Source organism: Triticum aestivum, chromosome 4D, assembly GCF_018294505.1.
Source record: "Triticum aestivum cultivar Chinese Spring chromosome 4D, IWGSC CS RefSeq v2.1, whole genome shotgun sequence".
NCBI classification, from domain to species: domain Eukaryota; kingdom Viridiplantae; phylum Streptophyta; class Magnoliopsida; order Poales; family Poaceae; genus Triticum; species Triticum aestivum.
The window spans coordinates 305,780,900-305,789,146 of NC_057805.1; positions in this window are offsets into that span (position 1 = coordinate 305,780,900).

Genomic DNA, 8,247 nt, shown 5'->3' on the forward strand with positions numbered 1-8,247 from the left:
TGGGAGGCGAAACTATAAGCCCCTATATTTCTATGTGTCCGGTTGAAACGTTTTGCCCATGTGTATGCGATGAGTGTTAGCAATCATAGAAGACTATATGATGGTTGAGTATGTGGACTTGCCTAAAGGCTTCGATATGTTACCCTTCCTGAAAAGATGATGAATTGTAGTTGCAAAGTTGACTGAGAACATAGTTTGTTTGTTTCTAATAGAGTTTATGCTTTATACTTCAATTGTGTGATGAATTGTCACTTATTCATGGGAAGTCTATGACAAAAGTTCTATGATAAAAGTCTTATGTTTAAATTTGTTGCTGTTATAATAATCTACATGATGCTTCTATGTTCGTATTTTGTTTTTATCGACACCTCTATCTCTAAGCATGTGGAAATGTTTTTCGATTTTGGTTTTCGCTTGAGGACAAGCGAGGTCTAAGCTTGGGGGAGTTGATACGTCCATTTGGCATCATGTTTTCCTACTATTAGTTATGATGTTTTTATGCATAACAATGCTTTTTGGAGTAATTCTAATGCCTTTTCTCTCATAATATGCAAGGTACACACAAAGAGGGAGAATTCCGGCGGCTGGAAATCTGGACCTGGAAAAGCTACGTCAAGCCACATATTCTGCACAACTCCAAACAAGCTGAAACTTCACGGAGATTGTTTATGGAATATTTGAGGAATATTGGAGCCAATAAGTACCATAGGGGGCCCACCAGGTGGGCACAACCCACCTGGGCACGCCAGGGAGCCCAGGCGCGCCCTGGTGGGTTGTGCTAACCCAGGCCCACCTCCGGTGCCCATCTTCTGGTATCTAAGTCATTTTGACCTAGAAAAAAAATAAGGAGAGGACTTTCGGGATGGAGCGCCACTGTCTCGAGGCGGAACTTGGGCAGGAGCACTTTTGCCCTCCGGCGGAGCGATTCCGCTGGGTAACTTCCCTCCCGGAGGGGGAAATCATCGTCATCATCATCACCAACAACTCTCCCATCTTGAGGAGGGCAATCCCCATCAATCTTTGTACCGGAACTATAGATTGGTGCTTGTGGGTGACTAGTAGTGTTGATTACATCTTGTAGTTGATTACTATATGGTTTATTTGGTGGAATATTATATGTTTAGATCCAATATGCTATTTAATACCCCTTTGATCTTGAGCATGATTATCATTTGTGAGTAGTTACTTTTGTTCTTGAGGTCACGGGAGAAATCATGTTGCAAGTAATCATGTGAACTTGATATGTGTTCGATATTTTGATAGTATGTATGTTGTGATTCCCTTAGTGGTGTCATGTGAACGTCGACTACATGACACTTCACCATATTTGGGCCTAAGGGAATACATTGTGGAGTAGTTATTAGAAGATGGGTTGCGAGAGTGACAGATGCTTAAGCCCTAGTTTATGCGCTATTCCGTAAGGGGCCGATTGGATCCAAAGGTTTAATGCTATGGTTAGAATTTTTTCTTAATACTTTTCTCGTAGTTGAGGATGCTTGCGAGGGGGTTAATCATAAGTAGGAGGTTTGTTCAAGTAAGTACAACACCTAAGCATCGGTCCACCCACATATCAAATTATCAAAGTAGCGAACACAAATCGAACCAACATGATGAAAGTGACTAGACAAAATTCCCGTGTACCCTCAAGAACGTTTTGGTTACTATAAGAGACTGTTTTGGCCTGTCCTTTGCCTCAAAGGGATTGGGCTACCTTGCTGCACTTTTGTTACTACTATCATTAGTTGCTTGTTACAAATTATCTGGCTATCAAACTACTCTGTTACTTACAATTTCAGCACTTGTAGACATTATCTTGCTGAAAACCACTTGTCATTTCCTTTTGCTCCTCGTTGGGTTCGACACTCTTACTTATCGAAAAGAGCTACAATTGATCCCCTATACTTGTGGGTCATCAGAGTATATAGTATGCGTCAAAGTGGTGGGAGGGGACTAGCATATATAGTACGTACGCGTCCGTGAACATGTACACCTCACTCAGTGTCGGGACTTTTCGGTTTCCGAGGCACGTGCCACATCAAAGTTGTGCATTGGCTATTCAAACATCACACAAAACACCTCTTTGGGCCACATTCATGCAGGCGGTGGTTACCCTAGGACACTCACACGTGACGCTTCCATCTATGGGCCCGTGAGGTCATCGTTGATGCATGCATCACTTTGACCTACATCGGGAGAGGTTAATTAATTTCACCATCAAGGAGGATTCTTATTTGGTTGTATTACGGTAGGAGCATATAGTATGCGTTGAAGAGGGGGAAGGGGACCAACATATGTAGTACGTTTCATGAACCTCGCTCTGTGTGGGGACTTTACAGTTTACGAGGCATGTGCCACTGCATTTTGGGTATTCAACATATGTTTGGCCCACATGCAAAGCGATGGTGGTTGTCCTCTCGCACCCACTCACGCGGTTATCAGCGATATCGATGCTTTCCATCTATGGGCCCGGTTGGTCCATCACTACTTTGCCTGACAACGAGAGAGGTTAATTTGACTTAGGAGGGGATTATTATTTTGTTTGTATTACGGTATATAGGTCATGCTCTGGGATGACATGATATAGTTTTAGCACACATGCATGTCTACGCATGAATCCCTCCCATCGAGTCCAAGTGGCCAGTACCACGACACGTCATGAACCGATCTCGCTCTGTGGGGACTGTACGATTTTCGGCGCACGCGCCACATCAATGTTGTGAATGGTATTCAAACATGCATGCACGCATCACCTCCATACATACATATGCATGTAGTGGTTGTCTTCGAATGGTACACTCCCTCGCGTGGTTACCGGCGACAAGCCTATATATTCATGGGCCCGCATGGACATCCATGATCACTTTGACCGACAACAAGATAGGTTACCATGGCAGGTTCTTCCTTTGGTTTGTGTTATCGTAGTAGGTCATGGTGAGATTCAGACCTAATTAAGTTTGAGCGCATACTATGCATGCATGCATGAATCCCCGTCATCGGCTCGAAGTGTGGTGTGACATACATATGCATCGTCAACTAACCCTCGCTCCATGTGGGGATTTCTGGTTGCAAAGCACTATGCCACATAAAAGTTGTTCCATTGTGTATACAAACATCAACACCTCCATACATATGTTTGGGCCACACACAGCCAGTGGTTGTCTTCGGGGACTAGCTACTTGTGTGATTATTGGTGAGCTAGCCCATCTTTGGGGTCGCATGGACGGCCATCACTTTGACCAACAACAAGAGAGACGTTGTACGACCAAGGTGGATTATTCTTGGTCCGTTTTATGATACATCTTGGTGAGATGCCCTCTCCAGCCGACTGAAAGTGTGTGTTTGTGTGCATGCGTGTGTGTATGTGTGTGTGTGCAATGGGGAGGGGGGCTGCTACTTCGCACTTTGCTAGGTGAACCTCCGTGGGGGCGGGCATGTGTTCATAGCTTAGGATTTCCCTCCTACCGACACGAGGGGGGGCAAGCAATACCGTGCGCTTTGCGATATAGGTGCCACATCGAAGTTGCATTTGGTATTTGAACATCAAACCACCCTTTTCATACATATATTTGGTCCACATGCAAGTGTGTTCGTGTTCTGACCCTTTCCCGCGTCATTTTCGCCAAATTTATGAACATTAGACAAGTAGGATGACGCAACAGATACGGTTCACTCACACTAACCATGTGCCACGCCGGTTCCCCTGTCACGCACATCAGCACAGTACATTGGGCTCCACGAGGTTTCCCATGTCAAAAATATCTACCCGCCTGCATGTTTTTTCTGTTTGATAACACACAGTTATTATGTTTCGACCATGTGTGATGTTTGTTTTTCCCGCTCCCGCCTGCATCCCTCGAAAATATCTGCCCGGCTTGGGGGTTTTTCTGTTTCATAAAACACGGTTGTTATTTCCGGACCATGTGTGATGCACCATCATCCAAATTTTTAATAGCCCCGTCATTTTACTCCCGCGTAGTAAAATTTCAGTAGCCACGTCATTTCCTCAAACACCCCTCACCACACACCCCAAAACCTCCTCGGGCGCGCGCATGCACCCCCCACCACAACCCCTCCCTTGCTCGAAACCCTAGCAAGGTCGCAGCCGCCGCCGCCGCCAGTCCTCCATTGTCAACATCTGCTGGTTTGCCTGTGCAGCTTACCCACCGATCTACATACACAGGCCACCCTGAGTTTCTTAGATGACGCCTGCAAAATGCCACCTTTCCCACAGATCCCCGTCCCCATCCCATCCCCCACTCCAGAGCGTCACAGCCTAAGCCCGGCTACGCTTCCCATAGAGCTCGAGGAGCGACTGGCCCAAAAGAGGTTTATCGCGGCCTCTTCGCCCGACGTCGCCGAGGTGGCCACCGAGGAAGCTGACGACCATTACTGGACGCAGACACTCAATCAGCAGGCTAGCGTATGCGGGTATGTCGCGGACGCCGACTACGACATCGAGTTCGTCGACAACGACGGCCTGACGCGGGCTATGTCACAGGTTAAGTGGCCCAGCCCCAACCCCTTGGGTTCAACCGTCATTGATCTCATCCATGGCCCCGCCGCTGATCTCCTCTAGCTCGCTGTCAAGAATTTGCCATCCTACATTGCCATTGAGCCCCTTTTGTCATTTTGAAGGACACATTCTACGACGCTAGCTTGGGATCCACAGCTTCCAAGTCAGACCTCATCGACGGCAACCACGAGGAGGGCACCCTCTCCGGCTCTTCCAAGGGCAAAGAGTGCATCCACTCTTCCAAGGGGAAAGAGCCCGTCTGTTAGGAAGGGCACCCTACAGCCATGCTCTTCCAGGGGGAAGGAGCCCATCTGCGACAACATGTAGCGCGCCCAGGGTCTGTCCTCTTCCCACGGGAACGATCCCATCTGTGACAAGTGAGGAAACCCATGATTTGTTTTGCGGTACCTCTTCACAGGGGGAACCCATGATTTGTCTTGTCGAGTCCCTTTTGTAGTGTAGTGAGAATATGTCCAATTTTAATTGCTATATTTGATTGTTTGCAGTATGCCTTGTTTATTTCAGTTGATCATAATGTGATGCTCTATATGTGCAACTATTTACTGTGCAGTACATTTTCATCAATACCAGTTTTAAACATACCAATAGGAATGCCTATATTTGCTTGTTGTTAAGCCTGTTATACCTAGCATATGCCTCTTTAAAGTTTTTTTGTTGTTCGGTTGTTTGTAGTTTGCATATGTCCAGTTTCAAATGCTATCTATGGTTGTTCGTAGTATGCCTTGTTTAGTCCAGTTATTCACAACATGATGTTCTATATGTGCAAGTATGAACTGTGCAGTTCAATTTCATCAATACCAGTTTCGACAATACCACTATGAATGACTACATTTGGTTGCTACATGTTGTAGTTAACACGCCTTTCCATTTTTATTTAACAATAACTAGTGTACTTAGACCGGCACAATACCAATTTGAATGACTATGTTTGCATGTTGTTAAATGTTAGGCCTGTTGTAGTTAACACACCTCTCCACTTGTTTTGCTTAACTAGTGTGCTTAAACCTGCACACTGAAGCAATCTTTTGGAGATTATTTTGTTTGCCATGGATATATTTGGTTGATGTTTAGCCTGTTGTGCTTAACATGCCTCTCGGTGTACTTACACATGACAATTTTGGGAACGACTGCTATTTTCCATCGAGGTTAGTTTCATCCCATGGCTTATATATACTCACTATTCAGGATATAAGTAGCTGGTACCATTTAGGCCGGGGGCTGATAAGGGACTAATCGGTGAATCGGACTTTTAACTGAATATATTTGTAACCCATTTATCGTTAGGTTAACTAGGGACATATGTAATATATCTGAGGCTACATAGCAACATGCATTGTACTGAATGTCTAAATATGCAATCCTAGGCTACATAGCAACAAGGAAGAGTGTTACCTTAATGTTCTGATGATGTCTAGATATACGTAGAAGAGCAGCAGCGACAACAATAATGACACAACAGTAGTTAATCAACCAATAATTTGTAAAATATCGATAAACTCCCTCCAGCCCATAATATAAGATGTTAATTCATCCAATATGTGAGTATATTGTATGTTACAAGATATTATATAATGGGACGGAGGGAGTGTTGTACTACATCATTATGCAATTGCTGTTTAGCTTCTAATATTAACTTGATGCTTTTAGGTACATATGTCATTGGTAAAGATCCGTGCTCCGAACCTTTCTGCGTATGGGGCAATGAGATATTGATGAACCAGCATCAAGTGAGAAAGCTGATAAAGATTGTTAGTAAAATGGGTCAAAAGATGGCAATTAGACTATTTGTTTACACTTTATCCAAGACAATGGCAAACTACAGGATGGTAAGTAAGAACTCTACAGCCTTCTTTTTACTGCCCTGAGTTGTGTTAGATGACAATGTCTGAATCTTTTTGCTTTGCAGTGGTTTACAAAGCAGTTTACTCAAGATTACCTCTCAAACTACATGATTGGTGGGCATGCAAAGGTTAAAGTATTTCTACCAGAACACGACGATTATATAGATGTTTTCATGAAGACAGTGATGGATTGGCGGTCGGCCATCACAAGGGGTTGGACTAGAGTCGTGCGTGCCTTCTGCATGGAGGAGGGCACAATATGGGCATTCCACTTCACCTTGTTCAGCAACCAAAATGTATTTTGACTCTTTCTTTACCGTCTTTAATAGTACAAGTATACAACTATGGTTCATCATTCTTTATTTGGTGCTTATGTAATTCTTGAACATATGTACCTGTAAATCGAATAATGCGTTGGTTGTTTGAACCTGATGAATATGAATAAAGCTATAGCATACTTTCAAATTCAAATCCGGTACAATTTGAAATAGCAGCAATTAAATTACGGTGAAATTACGCTCTGCAGGTTGTTACAGCGCACACGGTCAGTAAAACACAAACGTTTGTGATATACACCATAATCCGACACGGTTCACAGAGAGGAAACATGTCCGAGCATGTACACAATTGCCGTTTGCAAACCGTGTATGATATCAGACAATATCACAAACGGTGCGGGCAAACTAAACGTTTGTGATAGTTGCCTTATCGTACACGATTTGCAACCATGAACCGTTTTTGATATGGTACACATCATAAACGTTGCACCATAGAATAGCATGTGCAATAGTTATCATGTACGACGATGTTACGATGGTCCGACGTTTCGTAATCCTATCCGACACTCATACGATGATTAGCTAATATTCTTAATTAGTTATTGCATACGATTCAGGAAAAGTGAATGTGTGTGATTGTCTACTTATCATACATGTTCTATAATCGTGAACTGTTTGTGATGGGCCGCGCATCATAAACATAGTACTGCAGAATACGGACTGCGATGGCAATGCGAGCACAAACGATTAGCAAGGATGAAGCGTTTGAGATATTCGAGATATCAGAAACAGTTTTATAGGGACAACTGTATGCATCAAGGCTCCCTATCCCCGACTGTTTCTGGGTCGTGTGGGAAGGACCCCCCATCGCACACACTCACTTGGCGACGGTTCAAAACGCCATCGCGGAAAGGGGTTAAAAACCGTTTGTATAGCACCTCGCTGTACCAGTGTGGTACTTTAGAGCGGCTTGAATACGGGGCAATCGCTTTGGAAGGGAAAGGGCGCGGGTGAGGGAAAGGGTTTTCGGTGGGTCTAGGTTGTCAAACACGTGCGTGGCAGCGGTCTGAATGGACGTCCAGACCGGTCCGCGGATGGATGCGGGACCGAGTTGGATGTCAAAACACATCTGTACCAGCCGACCCAGACTGATGTGGGGGGTTTGCGGGCTAGCGTTGGAGATTTCCTAATCTTATTTTCTGGGGTGAAACATTGTCTAGTTGCAAGTAGAGCTAAGAAAAGTGCATGTCTTGTCGCCTCTTTTTTTAATTTTGGGATAAAGAACACCGTAGGTATCAAAACTTACAACCAGGTCTGTGTACCACCTAGAAATGACTACAAGCACTGGAGCGAGCCGAAGACGCGCCGGCGTCATCACCCTTCCCTTACCTGAGCCGGGCAGACCTTGTTCTAGTAGATAGTTAGGAAGTTGTCGTGCTAAGACCCCATAGGACCAATGCACTAGAGTAGCAACCATCATCGATGAAGAGAATCGTAGATAGGAAGGATCAACCCTGCAAGCACCAATGATACGCGTCGGTGCTATACAAACGGTTTTTAACCCCTTTCCGCGACGGTGTTCAGAACCGTCACC